The 17,505-nt window shown below is 44.3% G+C and overlaps 1 long non-coding RNA gene across 1 annotated transcript in view; it reads right to left on the bottom strand.

Annotated features, from left to right (window-relative positions):
• Positions 1-233: 233 nt before the first annotated feature.
• LOC128323939 (uncharacterized) overlaps positions 234-17,505 on the bottom strand; it is an 84,243-nt gene continuing 66,971 nt past the window's right edge. The window contains exon 3 of the long non-coding RNA XR_008306536.1: positions 234-1,717. This is a non-coding gene — a long non-coding RNA (uncharacterized LOC128323939). The remainder of the gene's footprint in view (positions 1,718-17,505) is intronic.

Genomic DNA, 17,505 nt, shown 5'->3' on the forward strand with positions numbered 1-17,505 from the left:
GGAGCTAAACTAAGGCTGGAACTGCATTCACAGTGCAGCCAGGAGCAGTTCTTCCCTGCAGGGAAGAGCCGCTCCCGGCTGTGCTGCGAAAGCAGCACCAGCCTTAGTTTAGCTCCCAAAGGGGCTATGCAGCCCCTTCAGTAATTGAACTCCAACTCCCAAATGGAGCCTCAAGGCTCTGTTCGGAGCCAGACCATGCCCCCTGTGGGGGCATAGCTAGCCCCTGCGTCTGATGTCAGATGCGGGGGCGGGGTCAGCAGGGCCACCGCCGCTGCCTCACATAGGCTGCTGGCGGTCAGGCTTTTTAGTCCCATTGACTGCAATGGTTAGACGTTTACATTCTTTTCATTCAATGATATCAATAAGACCCTAAAACCCTCCATTTTGACAAGATCACGTCCATATTTATCATTATAGAAAATATTATTTCATAATGTTTATTATCTATCTATCTATCCATCCATCTATCACATTTATATACTGCCTCATATTATTTCATAATGTTTATCTATCTATCTATCTATCTATCTATCTATCTATCCATCCATCTATCACATTTATATACTGCCTGATATGTGCATCTCTGGGTGGTGTACCCAATTTAAAACACAAACTAATATAAAACAGAGTAAAAACAGTTAAAACAACTTCACAAAACAAAAGAAAACAATCTCATGGGATAAAAACAATTAATCAGTTTAAAATTAATTTCAGTTACAAGCCTGAGAAAACAGGTGTCTTGAGGGTCTTCCTAAAAGCAGACAGAGAAGATGTTCTTATTTTAACAGGGAGCACCTTCCAAAGCTCTAAGGCAGCCGCAGAGAAGGCCCGGTCCTGAGATGCCACCAAACTAGCCGGCGGCAACCATAACCACCAGACCTCTCCAGATAATCTTAATAAGCAATAGGGTTCATGACAGAGGAGGCACTCTCTTAAGTACCCTGGACCCAAGCCATTGAGGGCTTTATAGGTAATTTAATAAATATATGTATTTATTAAAATCTCACATGTTCCTAAAGGTGAACTCATACCACAAACTGATGCAGCAAATATTAGCTAAACAATGGAGCAAATCCAAGACGATGTTGCCATGAGCCCAGCAATGGCTTGGTATCTCTATGAGGCAACCATATGGTGGCCAACTCACATCATGTAGTTTTTAGGAAGCTGTCTTATACTGAGTCGTGGGAACATAGTTAGCTGCCTTATACTAAGTCAGGCCATTGGTCCATCTAGCTCAGTATCATCTACTTAGATGGGTAGCAACTGTCCAGGGTTTCAGAGAGGAATTTTCTCTCAGCCCTCCTTGTATCAAACTTGGAACCTTCTGCATATGAAACAGATGTTCTACCACTGACTCAAAGCCCCATTCTTTGCCATAGTGCAGACTTCATCATCCTACACTGGCCAATAAGGGAAGGCACTGTTCAGCTCTGCAATTTGGATACAGGTTGGTGCACGCAGCATCTTACCAACAGAACTATTTGGTACTAAACATGTTTGCCAGGAAGCCACATGCCAGTTTGACTTAGTGACAATACTTCAGTGACAAAGTCTCCATAAGATAAACTGGACAACTGCTGTAACGAAATGGGGTTCTGAGAGACGTCTAGTTGTCCATCATGAGAAAAAGGGTGCTGAATCCAATGGAACTCTGCTCTGATCCAGTAAGGCTCTGCTTATGTTCTTCGGTGTGGGTTCAGCAGATTTCAGGACCCTTGGCAAACAACAAACAAATATATATTTTATTATATATTTTATTATATACTGCTTTTTGACTAAAGTTCCCAAAGTGGTTTACATAGAGAAAACAATAATAAATGAATAAGATGGTCCCATGTCTCCAAAGGGCTCACAGTCTAAAAAGAAACATAAGGTAGACACCAGCAGCAGCCACTGGAGGGATGCTGTGCTGGGGATGGATAGAGCCGGTTGCTCTCCCCCTGCTAAATATAAGAGAATCGCCACTTTAAAAGGTGTCTCTTTGCTTAGATACTCTTGGCATATTGTCACACTATGAAACTGCCTACCATGCAAATGCTGCACTGTCAAAAAGCCTGACAGTGATAGTTTCTAATTAGGCAATGATGCAAGACTCAATAACGCTGATTTTCTTTTACCTTGTAGGAAAAATTATGACTCCTAATGAGGTAATTTACAGTTAGTATATAGCACTTGCTTAGTAAGTGTACTTGGCCTTAGAAGTGAAGGTAAACCAGTCAGCAAAACCTATTCCATCTGCGAGTATGAAACAACTTCACATTGTCAACAAAGGCTTTTCAACAATGTGGGGGTGGGGAGAGAGATGTTTATGGGTTTTGCTGTTCAGAGTCATAGACTCCACACATTTCAAACATGGTCACAGGTTTTTAGTTTTTGGCAGAAACCTATAATGGACACATCTTGTGGCAATTTATGTGTGACATTGAGCAACCTCCTGTGTTATTTTTAGAAGCAACAATTTCATTAGCTGAGAAAATATAATGTGTCTAGAGCAGGCCTACTCAACTTCAGCCCCCCAGCTGTTTTTGAACTACACTCCCATAATTCCCAGCCACAGTGGCCAATAGCAAGGGATTATGGGAATTTTAAGCCAACATCTGCAAGAAAGCCGCAGTTGAGCAGCCCTGATCTAGAGAACTGTGCATGGGGCAAAACTCCAGAGAGGACCCCAGTAATTCCCATTCCACCTCCTGGCATTAGACACTGAGATTAGCCCTCTCCTGTTACACCACTTCCGCATATCTTTAGACATGTATGAATATATGAAAATCCCTTTGGCAATGGTCTGCCTAGCCCATTTAAGAGAACAGGTCTGCCTAGTATTTAAAAGAAAGTCTTCTTCGCCATGCACTCCAGCCCCATCACTCATTGAGATCATCTGGAGAGGTTCTTCTGCAGTTGCCACCAGCAAATCTGGTGGCTACACAGGGACGGGCCTTCTCCACTGCTGCCCCAAAGTTTTGGAATGCACTCCCTACTGAAATAAGAGCCTCCCCATCTCTGACAACCTTTTAAAAGTCCCTAAAAACTCATTTTGTTCACAGACGCATTGAATTATTATTTCACAGACTCATTGAATTATTATTTCACAAATTATTTCACTTATTTATTTACAGACTCATTGACTCCATTTCACAGAGTCTTTTTTCCAAAGACTCATTTTTTGACTGGGTTTTTAAATTGTTTTAAGGTTTTCATTTTCATTTTTTGCTTTTTTGTTGTAGATTGCCCAGAAATTAAAGTTTGGGGCAGTTAACCCAGTGCTGTCTATTTCGGCTGGAAGTACTCTTCAGAGTCAGAGACGTGGGTACCTATGATCTGTTTCGGCAGGGATCCTGGGTGTGGAACCTATGAAAGTGTTTAAGCAAAGCATGTGCTCTGTGACTGAGTTGTGTCTCCCCCTCCACTAGCCTAGATGGCTTTAAAAGGTGATTAGGCAGGTCTCTTAGTGTCCTTCTAGTTATTATGGGTATATGCTGCCTCCAGGTTCAGACCAAGTATGCCTCTGAATACCAGTTCTTGCGAAGCAATAGTAGAAGTTGACTATTTGCATACATATCCTGCTGCTGGACTTAGAACATGGAAACATAGGAAGCTTGAGCTGAGTGGATGCTCAAAGACTCAATCACTTGTGCTCTTGGTCCACTTGTGCAACAAGGGTAGTGGATAACTTTGCATCATTCTCTGCAACATATACGGACTGAGGAAGAGAGAGGAGAACTGGTCTTGTGGTAGCAAGCATGACTTGTCCACTTAGCTAAGCAGGGTCCGCCCTACTTGCATATGAATGGGAGCCTTGATGTGTGAGCACTGTAAGATATTCCCTTTAAGGGATGGAGCCACTCTGGGAAGAGCATCTAGGTTCCAAGTTCCCTCCCTGGCTACTCCAAAATAGGGCTGAGAGAGATTCTGCACCCTTGGAGAAGCCACTGCCAATCTGTGAAGACAATACTGAGTTAGATAGACCAATGGTCTGACTCAGTATATGGCAGCTTCCTATGTTCCTAAGAGGTTTCACAGCAGGAGGCATGCCACAGGTTGTGTCAGCACAACACTAGCAAGGTCCCAACTTAGCAGAACTAGCTAGCACAACATCCTTGCATTAGTTCAACATGTTTTTGCATTAGTTCAGCCAAGGTTTCTGTGCATGATGGGAAAGAGAATGTCACCTGAGGTTCACATCTGCCTATGCTCAGCTCACATGTCTGGGCTGTGTGTGAACTGGCTATTCATCAGGCTAAGGCAGGGCTACACAAAACAGGCCTTCCAGCTGTTTTTGCACAACAACTCCCATCAGCCATAGGGGCCAACAGTGAGGGATTATGGGAGTTGTAGTCCCACATCTGCAAGATGTCCGGAATTCTGCAGCCCTGGTCTAAGGCTTTCCCAGAGAGGGTTTTCCACCAGCCCAGTGCAATCAGTACCACAGCATTGAACTGAGATGAGTAACTGGTCTGTGGAGAAGCAGCTACATTCCACAAGACATCCTGGTGATACATGAGGGAAGACAGTCTTATAGACCACACAGCCTCCCTGATCTCCCACTGTTTGGACAGTCAGGAGCCAACAATGCTGATGCACTCTAGACAGAGCCTGTGTGGAATGGCGGGAATATTTTAACACTTCTTCTAGTCTCTGAAAAGAGAGCCACAGAGTTAAGTTTTAAGATGACTGAGTGTTTAGCAGTGATTAATGTTTCTGAAAATAAGCCCCCTCCTTGACTTCCTCTCAGTGAGACTTTTCTTACAAAAGAGCTGCGAAACTTCACACTCCATAAAAGCCTTCAGAATTCCACTGGTGATTGCGCACAGTTAAAAATCCCTTACAGTGTTATTCTAAATGTTGTGTCTGTTGTCCTCACTAAACCCATTTTTAAAAAACCATCTTGTTATTTATAAAAGTTTAACGTGCTTTGCCAGATATATTAAGTTTAGATTTAAAAACCATGCAGGAACTATATTTAAACAACAACAAAAAACCAGCACAAATGAGGCATCATCCAGCCAAAGATAAACTGAAGTGGCTAGCCACATTTTAAACTGGACAGCAGCATTTACTGATTCAACTTTAATTAAAGGAGTGGGTTGGGGGGTAACTTAGTTTCCTCATTTTCCTTTCCAACTGTAACTGTAAAATCTTGAGGAATGCAAGTTTTTAAAAATATTATAATTAAAACTGAGGGGGTGACTTTCAGTATGCTTTTACATATTTCACAAACTACTAATTCCATCCCTCCCCACCACCCCTGGCTTGGCTGTTTAAATAGTGCAGAGAACAAAACACCAGTTTAGGACAAGGTGGAATGAAAGACAAGTCCCTGAGAAGAGAGGCACAGGGATTTTGGTTAAGTCGTACTTTCTGTTTTCCTTTCCATGATGCCAGACCCTAGAGACAAAACTCTCAGACTCTCTCTCTCTCTCTCTCTCTCTCTCTCTCTCTCTCTCTCTCTCTCTATATATATATATATATATATATATATATAGCTTGAAAAGAGATTCATTTGTTTTGTTTCAAACCAAGCCAGATCCAAATAAAATGAAGGCAAGACCACAACAGGTCAAATCAGCAAGGCCCTCTTGGGAACAAGGATAAATGACAGAAAGGACACATTTATTTCCTGCAGACATTTCTCCGTTGAATTTAACCAACTTAATCCTCTGACATTAACTGGAAGATATTAAAAACAAACAAACTTGTTCCCTAGAAGAAAGAGCAACATCTTCTGCTGCTGTGATGGACCTCAGTGTTACCTGCTGCCTACAGAAACTGTCTCATTATCCCCAAAAGGCACGATACATTCCTGAAAACATTCTATGTGATACCTGAGCTGAAAAACCAGAAATAATAGTCACTTCTAAAATATCAACCTGATTCTCTACAGAATCGCCTAACTGTTGTGAACCAGAGATGAAATCTCCCAAGTAGGTAGGATTGAAGTTTTACTTTGAAATGACAGATTATAGCTGTCACATACTGTAAACGTTTACAGTTTTCCATTTCATTTACAAAATATACAATATTATACCAAGGCAGACCCTAGTCTACCTAGCTCAGAATTGACTACACTAACTGGCAACTGCTCTCTGAGGTTTCAGGCAGGACTCTTTCCCAGCCCTGTCTGGAGATGCTGCCAGGGATTGAACCTGGGACCTTAAGCATGCAAAGCAGATGCTCTACTGTTAGAGATGGAGTTCCAGTGCATCAGTCTTTTGCACCAACTATCCTAATGACCACAAGGGGCACTGGGAGTAGAGATAGTGAGTAAGGGTCTCCCTGACTGTTCTACCTGTCTCTACTCTAAGACCCCTGCTTTGACTCTTCTGCACTTCCTGTTCCGAGTCACAATTCTTCCTTTCCTCCTAGAGAGAAGATGGAAACATCTCTCTCCCTCCTTACCTATTCATTATGTAGTCCTTTAGATTAGGTTTAGGTCTTTCCTATCCAAGTGTACTTAACCAATAAATACTTAGTATTTAGTTCTATAAAGAGCTCCGTGTGTTTTCTCTAAATAGCTGCAACAACTAAACGATCCTCTGCTACCTACTCTGTAACTGGAGTGTGTGTTCATTCCTTAGTGCTCTGCTTGTTTTAAGCCATAGATGCTCTTTTGTGGTTTGCACACTAGCCCCGTCTTTCCAGGTTCCTTGAAGCTTGGTAGCTGTTGCATGTACTGTAGATGTCTTCCTCGGTTTCCCCATGTAGGAAGGCAATCTTTACAACCAAGTGTTCAACTTGCACCCCACATCCCCATAATTGTTCTCAGTCCTATCTGCAGATGCTAGAGATTGAACCTGATACCTCTCCATGTTAAGCATATGCTCTTCTACTAAGCAATGGTCCTCATCCCCAGAGAAACAATGAAGCTATTCTTATGAGCAGCAAAAACCAGGTTAGAGAAGCGGGAAAGAGAGCAATACCGACCATGCATCCGCCGTGTGCAACTGGATCCGCTGTTTGCAATTGGAGGCGATACCCTGGTGAGGAGGCACTAATAGGGGCTATTTATCTCTTGCCAGAGACGCAGCTCTGGTTCCCACATTGGCCATGTATAACAATGGCAGCGATCAGCAGCATTTCACGTGCTTTGGTGCCTGAATGGATTGCAGAAGGTGCCCGCACTCCGCTCAGATGCCTGCCTGATTCATCCTCTCTGCTGCACAGTGACTCTCGGCACTGTCGCTCTGCCCAAGGGATGCAGCAGGGAGAGGCAGTCTGGCCCGTTTGCCAATGGAGCATCCAACACCACCAACACATAAAGGACAGACAGGCCCACCAGCCACTGCACCCACCACTGCCATGGGGGAGGCCCGGGCCGGCTCACCCCCACCCCACCCACCCCAGCTGTGCACATGGCGGCTACAATAGGAAAGATCGGCGCAGTAGGGCGGATGTGGGGTGGCCGCAGGAGGCCCCCCAGGACATTTGGAGGCCTCCCTGAAGGCAGGAGGCCATGGGATGGCACCCCAAGGTCCTGAGGTAAGAGCATCTCTGCATGTGGTTTTTATTGCTGAATTCAGAATTGGGGCCTGTTTTATAGCAGCTTCCTTTATAGCTGTTTCACAAACACCAAGTAATCTTATGTAGATTTAACTAAGAGTTTATTAAGAAACAACTCCATTTTCTCCTTCTCATAGGAACTAGGGATGTGCATTTCGATTTGGGTACAAAACGTTTTGTGTCCGAAAATGGCACTTTCGGATGTTTTGTTCACATACCGAAAATGGAAAACGCCATAACAATGAGTTTTGTACCCAGATTGAAATGACCCAAATTTGGAAACAAAAATTTGTATTTTGTAAAAAAAATTGGACCTGTTTTGCAATCACTAGCAGTCTCCAAGAGTCTCTTTTTTAGTTCTTCTGCAGACATCTGTTTGAATTTCCTGTCCTTCAGGCCTGCAGATTGGCAGGCAAAAGCAGGGCCAGATGCAGCAGGGAGAGCTTCCAGAGTGGCAGGGACAGAGGAGCAGACAGCATGGCAGGGACAGGGACTCAGGGAGCTTGCCGGCTGGAGCCCGGAGAGCTCCTTGCTTGTGCAGGCAAAGCCATGGTGGTGGGCACAGCCAAGGCGGCAGTGGGCTTGGCTGCAGCGGCAGAGAAGGAGGCGGACGGCGGGGTGAGAAGCCATGGGCCCTGGCAGAGGAGGTGGGCGGCAGGGTATGGCATATGGCAGGGTATGGAGGTGGCGGTGCAGTATGGAAGCGGTGGCGGCGGGCCCTATCGGAGAAGGCAGGTGGGCAAAAATGATGGGGAGGGAAGGAGGGAGACCGGCGCCAGGGAGAGAAAGCGGGGCAGGAGAACAGAAGGGAAGGAGGACAACGGGAAACAGACTGGGGTGGAAGGGAGGGGGGAGGTGGCGAGCAGATGCAGCCCGCAATTCAGATTCAGCTTCGGAGCAAAATTGGGGGCTTCAGGAGGGTCGATTTTGGACCCTCCCTGAATTGGAGGGGCTTTGGATTTGGCCAAAGCCAAATCGGAAAAAAAACCCCGAAATGCACAACCCTAATAGTAACATAGGAAGCTGCCATAAGTCTATCTAATTCAGTATTGTCTTCACAGACTGGCAGCAGCTTCTCCAAGGCTGCAGGCAGGAATCTCTCTCAGCCTTATCTTGGAGAAGCCAGAGAGGGAACTCGAAACCTTCTGCTCTTCCCAGAGCGGTTCCATCTCCTGAGGGGAATATCTTAGAGTGCTCACACTTCTAGTCTCCCATTCATATTCAACCAGGGTGGACCCTGCTTAGCTAAGGAAACAAGTCATGCTTGCTACCACAAGACCAGCTCTCCTCTTCTTCTCCTTCTCCTCCTTATTCCTTTCTGACTCTACCTGCCACACTCTCTACAGGATCCTCACTGGGACAAACTTTTAAACAATAAAACATAAAATGTTACTAGATTGAATATGACAAATCCATCCCCTTTATAACAACCAGAACTGAATTAATTTAAAATTCACTGACAAACCTTTGAAGTTTTTTAGGTGGTCTCCTGTCACACACATTTCTCCTAATTCTTGGGTTTTCTGGCAGATGAGCTATTAGTGATGTTTTTTCTGATAAAGAGGATTATCCATCACTCATCAGCCTCCTCTGGGAAGTCAAAACTGGAGGCAAGATCACATTCCTCTCTAGTTCTTCTCTGGAGATCAGACTCGCTTCCCTCTTCTGTCATAGTATGCACGCTGGAAAGTCTCAAACTGTTCCATTTCTTGTCATCATCCAATATGACAGTGTTTCCTCATAGTTTGGTTATTTGTTTTGGTCCAGAATATTGGGAACATCCCTTTAAGAAAGGGATGTTCCCAATATTCTGGACCAAAACAAATAAGGGAGTTGTCCTCAAATAAGGGAGTTGTCCCTCAAACTCCCTGTTTAAGGGAGTTGTCCTCAAACAAAGTCCCCCACCTGAAATGTTTGCTGTTTCACACCCTGTTTTGATCCATATACTATTTATATTTTTGTTGCTTCTCCCTTACCCAATCACAAATCTCTGCATCCTCAGATTGAGATGGCCCAGGAAGCCCTATCAATTGTTGCCATTAGGTAAATTTGGTGGTTTGCATAATCTCAACAGTTCAAAAAGTGATTTCCTGTAGTAGAATGAGTAGCCTGATAAGCAAGTAGAGTTTCACAGATTGCCTCTTTCCAGCGTTGTTGCATAGTAGCCAGTTGTAAACTTGCTTTCACTGATCTGTTCACTCTTTCCACTAAGTCATTCCCTCAAGGATGATACAAGGAAAGAGTTTTCTGTTTTATCTCATGGTTATGCAAATATTGCTCCATTTCAAATGAGGTAAGCTGTGTCCTATTGTCAGTTACCAGTTCTTTAGGAAGATCTTCTCTTTCAAAAATGACAGCCATGTATTGGATCACCTTCTTTGTTGTAATGTTGTCAGCAAAAGAAACTTCTGGTCACCAGAAATAAAATCCACCATCACTATAACAAATCCTTGTTTTGTTGATCAGAGCAAGTTGTCCCAGGGACCATTGGGATACTCTACTGGAGTCAAGAAGGGTGGTGAAAGTTTTCTGCAATTTCTCAGATACAGTACAAGCCATAAAGTGCCTGATTACATTTTCATTGTGTTTGTCCAAACCTGGCCACCAAAACCTTTCTCTGATTAGCCTTTTAATCAACCTCATGCCCAGATAACCTTTGTGGGCAATTTTGATCACTTTTGCTCACTTGCTACATGCATGTAAAGTTGAAGATGTTCAGGTACCAAGTTTATGCGTGGCCAACTATCAGTTATGTAAGGTTTAATCTGCAGTTATATTCAAAATACCTGGAAGATATTTCCCCTGGGTGTTTTTCACACGCCTTTTAAAGCCCTTGAGCTCCCTTCTTCTCAGGAATGGAGGTTGTGCATGCACATATCGGGCAGAACTATCTGGAACTTCCTGTGAGCTATGGGGGAACACTTCACACACAATTCAGGTTTTTCACTGTGCGAGTGTGGCCCAATTTATATCCAGGGTTTAAAAAAATCAACTTTTTGCATCATTTGGGGGGGACAACTTCAAGTTCACAGAAAAGCCTCCCAGGAAACTCATGGTAAAGCCTGCTGTGTGAAGAACAACAAAAAAATCCATAAGTCTGGTGGTACATTTGGCTATTCTTGGGGTCACTCAATTTGACCCTGAGTAGTAAATAAAGCAGATAGGGGTTTATGGTCTGACCATAAAGTCCTGAAGTGCCTCACCACCTAGAAATATGCTGGAACTTCTTTTTCAATGACAGGATACATCTTCTCTGAAGCAGGACGCACTCTGGAAGCAAATGCAACTGTAATTTCCTTGCTCGCTTTTTGCTGGGTCAAGACAGCACCCAATCCATATTCAGAAGCATCAGTGGTTACAACAGTGGTTACAACAGTGTGCCTGTTGGTATCAAAAGAAGTGAGAGCAGGGCTTTCAGCAATGGCCGATTTGATGGTCTGAAAACTAGCCTTGCAGGATGCATCCCAGTTACTGTAAATGCTACATTCTTTTTCAAAGGAAGACACAATGGAGCAACTTTGGAGGCAAATTGTCTAACCAATTTAGAATAATACTCAAAGAGTCCTAAAGATGAGCAAAGTGCATCCTGGTTGTGTGGCTCTGGTGCTTCCCAAATAGCTTTCACCAAGTGTTTTGGGATGTACACCCTCTGAAATACTGCATGCATCATTTGTTGAAATACCAAAGCTGCAGAGGCTAATCCAAACGCCAGTCTTTTGTATTGAAAAAGACTCTCTGGGGTAATGAAGGCTGTGTATTTGAGAGAACTTTTGAGCAGAAGAATTTGAGGATAAGCTGAAGATAAGTCCACGGATGTGGACACGGAGGCCTCTTTCAGAGTAAGCAGCATTTCATTAATATTGGGTAATGGATGACTATCCACTACCATGTTGGAGTTCATATCTCTTAAATCTATGCACATTCAAAGTATACCATTTGATTTGCACACAAGATCAATAGGAAAGATCCATTCTGATGAATCAACAGGCTCTGTGATGTCAGCAAGCTGCAGTCTTAAGAGCTCCTCTATATGTGAGTGACACAATGCTATGACTAAGTTCCTCACTTTGTGTTGTACAGGAATTGTGTTTGCATTCATCTGAATTTTATATTTGAAATGTATGGCAGTGCCTAGAGTATCAGCAAAAAGTCCAAAAAATTACTAATCATGTAATCATCTGTCATACAGGTTCCGTGCTGTTTGGGTCTAACACGATTCGTAGATCTGCTAACTGGGCAAAGAGGCACCTTTTAATGTGGTGATTCCCTTTATTGAGCAGTGGGAGAGTAACTGGCCCTATCCACCCCCAGCACAGTACTTCCAGTGACTGTTGCTGGTGTCTCTCTTGTGTTTCTTTTTAGATTGTGAGCCCTTTGGGGGACAGAGATCTATCTGATTTATTTGTTATTTCTCTGCATAAACTGCCCTGAGCCATTTTTGAGAAGGGCGGTATAGAAATCGAATGAATGAATGAATGAATGAATGAATGAATGAATGAATAACACTATCCATAGATCACATAGAGCCGGGTCTCACGATTGGTGAGACCCGGTTTGGGAAGCACAGCGGGGAGAGCGGGCTAAGCCCCTGCAGGCAATCCAGGCAGGAGCCCTGGGTGGCCAGATCAGCCACCCACACGATCGCCAGCTCCGTGACAGAGCCGGTGGGGGCTGGGGGGGAGCAGGGGCCGCATGGCCCCCGGAAGCTCCAGTATACACTGTGCGAGCGCACAGGGCATACTGGGGAGACCCCTGGAGCCAGGAGGCAGCTTTTTGCCTCCCCTCCGGGGGTCTATTCATGAGTAGCTGCGGCACGGTGCCGCACCGTGGCTACTCACAAGCTGTAAAACCAGGTTTGCTGGGTGCTTGCTCCACAAACCTGGTTTTAGGGCAGGGGTACCTAGGCAGGTTACCCGCCTAGGAACCACCGGGCTCACAGCTGAGCCCGGTGGTTCACACAATGGGGTGAAATCTATTCACACGATGGTTTCGAATAGAAACCACCTATTCACACGATGGTTTCACCCCATCGTGTGAATAGCCTCATAGACTTTCCCTTCTGCAGTAAGTCCTTTGTATTCCAGGACAGCAGTGAAGTATCCACATATGGCAATAGGGGACCCTCCATATTATCCCCATGGGCAGATGTCTGAAGGCTTCAGGAGCGGATCTGATGGCGTGAGGAGTGTCTTATAAAGCAGGAACTTACTAGGAAACCCACTGTCTCAGAGGCATCTGGCTGACCACTGTGGGAAACAGGATGCTGGACTAGGTAGGCCTGGGCCCTGATCCTGCAGGGCTGTTCTTATGTTCAGGTGGGAAATGGTAGTGTACGGAGCACCACACTCAGCTAGCATCCACACTTCACGGCCATTAAGTTTTACTTGACAATGTAGAGAAGCAGGCCCTGACTCTAAAACATTTTCAGGAAGTTGCTCATCTGCCTTATCATATGGTGAATCAGTAATGGAGTGGATAGCAGACTTGCAAACCTGAGCAAAGTGTTTAGAAATGTACCCCCCCCACACACACACACACACTCTATGAGATTCTCCACTGGGACAAACTTCTAGACAACAAAAGATAAAAGATACTGGATGGAATACAACACTCCACCCCCACCACTCTTTATGGGATCCCCACTGGGACAGCAAAACATAGAAGATGTTTTGTTGACAGAATACAACAGGAATATGTACCCAAAGAGATGTTTGGTTGGTCCTATATTTGGGTAGATGGACTGAATCTGGCCCTATCAGCTTTCCCACTCTCCTCTTGCCATTGTCAATCCAATGGTGTTTGCCATCTGTCCAGTATATGCTTGAGCAGAGTCTCTTCCGAAGCAGCACAAATATATCTTTGGATTGGGTCCGCACTAATAGCCACCAAAAGGTGGAAACTGCAAAAACATTTCATTCTCACTTATGGTTAAAGAAGTGCTTTCTTTGGGTCATTTGGATAGCCTTTGAAAGAGGCATGCTAATTCTTTGAAGCACACATAACAATCATACATAACACACAGGCTATAAGACTGTGGAACCTGACACTATTTACACTTTAAATGAACAAAATACTTGTAAATGAAACTCCAGCTACATGGTATTTCAGTCTTACAGAAAAGGTTGCTGCTTGGGTGATGGCCTTAATAAACTTTTGACTTTTTGGCCTTCCACATCTGAAACTCCAATCCCACTTTTAACGGTTGTTGACATCTGTTTAAACAAGTGTCTCAAGGGCCACATAAAATGGAACCTTAAACCCTGGTGCCATGGTTCAAAAATATATATCGTTTGTGGTTCAAAACAAAGTTAAATGAAATCCAACATTCCTAATAGAAATAATGTAATTGCCCTTACATGTAATGTAATTGCCCTTACATTACCTGAGGAGGTTTGATCTTTTGTGCTTCATGTTGGCTTCTTTATATTTGTTTATCCTAAAGCAAAACTTTTGTGGCACAAGCCCTGAGACATGCCTTTAAAATATCTCTGTGTATCCTCACTTTTTCTCTCTCAGCCTAACCTATATTGCAGGGCGGCTGTCAGGATAAAATGTGGGGAAGCCAAGTACTGCACCTGCCATGGAGGAAAGGTGGGATAAAAATATAATTAATTAATACTTAATTCTAATTTGTGCTACAGGATGTTGACCTTTGCACCTTTTTTTCTGTGCAGAAGGGATTTTTTAAAAAAAAATCACATGTTTTAAACCACTTTTCTACAATTGTACCCAAGGCAACATATGTCCAGGTACCTACTGTATTTTCCTGAATCCAAGACTAGGTTGTTGTTCATTTTTACAAGTTATGTGATGTTAGAAATCAGGGGGTTGTCCTAAATTCAGAGTCCTCTTCTTTTCAGGTAAATTCAGATAAAACCTCTATTTAACCTCTATTTTTAAGGGGGTTGTCTTAAAGTCGTCTACTATTTGGATAAATACAGTAATAAAAACATTGACTGACATTCCAACTGAAGTACAACGGAAGTCCTATTGAATTTAAGTAGTGATTGAGAGCAACTCCTAAGTTGTACTATTGAGTAACTTAGTCTGGATGTCAGCCATTGTAAACAAACATTTAAAATCAAATCAAAGCAAGCAACCATGCAAATTAATCAAAGCCTGCTATTATGAATCCACTGCAAAACAGTGGACCATAGAGTAGAAGTAAGCCATTAAAATGCCTAAAACAGAAAAGTGCTTCTTTGGTCTCCTAAATTGTACAAAGAGGAAGCTTGATAGCCTCTCATGGGACAGCATTCCAAAGCTGCGGTGCAACCATTAAAAATACTTATTTGGGGCACTCGTAGACCATACCTCTCTATTAGAGGGAACCAAAGCAAGGTTTCATCTGCGGATCTTAATATTCAAAGAGGTTCAAATGAATTTTATTGATTTTATATGGCGGATTCAGTCTCTAGCACCTCCAGTTGCATCATGGTCCTCTGGCAGTCAAATGAGGAAAGACCTTTGAGTCTGCTCAAGACTTAGAGAGCCACTGACAGAATAGATAATATTGGTCTAGATAAGGGCTCTCAAACTGCATCCCTCTTCCAGGTGTTGACCTACAAGTCCCATCTTCCCTAGCTACTGACTAGGGTTAATGGAAGTTTCAGTCCAACACCTAGAGGGACACAATTTGTGATCCCAGTTTAGATGGACCAATCATCTCAGACTGATTCATATATTCATTATTTATTGCCTCCACCTTTTCTTCCAAGGATCTCAAAGGCTCTTACAGTTCCCCTGTTCCATTTCACAAATGCTTTATAAACAAATGTACAGAGACACCAGTGTTCCCTCTAAGGCATGAGCATGCGCATGCGCTCACAGGTTTTTGGTGTGCTCAGCTAATTTTAGATCCCGCTCAGGTTGAATCAGAAATGTCCCACTTGAATGCATGTGTGCGCACACCCCGTTGATACTGCCAACCAGAACAAAATTCATTACACACACAGATGAAAAAAAAATAGAGAGAACACTGAGAAACACCCTAGGACATTTTACTTGTCTTACAGGAACTCATTTGGCTGCCCCTGAAAATTCCCAGATGCTTCTGTCTGGGAGGAACCCTGAAATTTAATTCCACTTCTTTCATAATTTGGATGCGAATCCTATTACAAGTACTTCCTTAAAATAGAAGCACCATTATGGAGAGGGAAAGCTCCATGAAGAAGGGGAAAGATAGTAAGGAGGTACTTCATTTAGGAGCAGGCATGCAGCCCTGATGCTATAGGCCTTAGAGTGTTTATAGCATTGCCTTCAAAAAGAATGAAATCCCTGACTTCCAATGATAATGTCACTGCTAGTCATCCCGAACACTGTAAAACAAGTACAGAAAGCATTGTCTACTCCTTCCTTGTTCCCATCTTGCCCTCCTCCTCCTCCTCCTCTCTCCTCCTCCTCTTCCTCCTCCTTCCCTGCTGGCTTTTAACTTTCTCCTTTGAAATGTTCTCACTGGGTAATGCAGCTTGTTAACTGGCTGCCAGTCTGGTTTTTCACAAGTTTGCCACGTTGCAGTGACAGGACCATAGTGAGACCCAGATGCCGCAGAGTAAATAAATAGCACATCTGGGATTTGGAAGTGGGCTGGCTCCACATTATGGAAAAAGCTGATGTGGAGACATATCCAAAGAACACACAGCTGGAAACCATTAACTCAGAAAGGAGAGAAAGAGAGAAAGATGGGGGTGGAGGGTTGGACTAGGGGATTACTGGAGTTTGAAATCCTGCGCATTGTGATCACCGATAGAAATTCCGTTTATACAGCCATTAAATTAATAGCATTCCTGAGAACAGAATGGTGGTTTATAATAACTGACCTCAAGTAACACAAATACAGATCAGGCAGGGGCGGGAAATCTGGCTCCGATGGAGCTGACTACTGGAGGTCACGAAAGGAAACGATGAGATAATCCCTAACAGTGGAGTCGCGGCAGGAATGCCCTTTTGGGAACCTACTCTGAAGGACTGTGGCCATTTCCTAAGCCTGGGGCAGCACATGTGAGCTCAGGGCGTGTCTGGCCTCGCTGTGCAAAGGATCTGGAAAGCAGGCAGAGGAGACAAATGCAGAGTTTTGCCCTTCCTCATTCGGCTGGAGGCACTGCACCCCTGACAGATGACTCATAAGCATGATTCCATGGTGACCACAGCGTGGGCGGTTTTTGAACTGGCAAGAATGCTACCTTGCTTTCATTGTCCGTGGTGGGAGGGTGGAGATGGGGACATTGCAGTGAAGGAGAACAATAAGTCACAACATCCGAATAGGCTACGTTTTCAGTATGACATCTGCTGGCATTGCACTGTGGGAAAGAGGGGAACATTGCCAAACAGGGGCGTAGCTAGGGAAGAGGGGCCCCGTGTCCACCCTTCTCCCTGGCGGCCCCTGGGAGTGAGGGAGATAATGAAGAAAATTGGGAGGGGTGGAGCTGGGGGCCCCTCAGGAGCTCGTGGGGCCTGGGTTCTTTGAACTCATCTGCTCAATTGTAGCTACACCCCTGTCGCCGAAGCACAGTAAATGCTCTTGGTGCGTTTTCTTCTTAAGAAATGCATTTTCATCCTCACATTCTCTAGACTGAGCCTGCTGGCTCCACTCTGTCAGGGACTCCCCTGACTGAGATACAGGGAATTCCTTGATGGGGGAGTCAGTCACTGCTGAGTGGAGTTCCCAATCTAGGGTTGGAGGCCCCTCCTTGTCCCGAAGCTGCCCCTCACAGCTCCAGGGAATACCTGAGGCAGCACCAGGGGAAACCATGTGCCAGAGATCCCTACCCCCTTCTCTGCCCAGCCAAAATGAACAATGTCGCCAAGGAACCTGGGTCCAAATCGGTGTTCCCTGTAACAGGGATTCCCAGGTGTTGTTGACTACAACTCCCATCATCCCCAGCTGCAATGGCCTTTGGATGGAGTCGTAGTCAACAACATCTGGGAGCCCTTTTGACAGGGTCCAGATACAGCTGTGGCACCAGAGAGACAGGCTGGCAGCCCCTAAGCTACTGTAACGGTCTT

Source organism: Hemicordylus capensis, chromosome 4 (assembly GCF_027244095.1).
Source record: "Hemicordylus capensis ecotype Gifberg chromosome 4, rHemCap1.1.pri, whole genome shotgun sequence".
NCBI lineage: Eukaryota > Metazoa > Chordata > Lepidosauria > Squamata > Cordylidae > Hemicordylus > Hemicordylus capensis.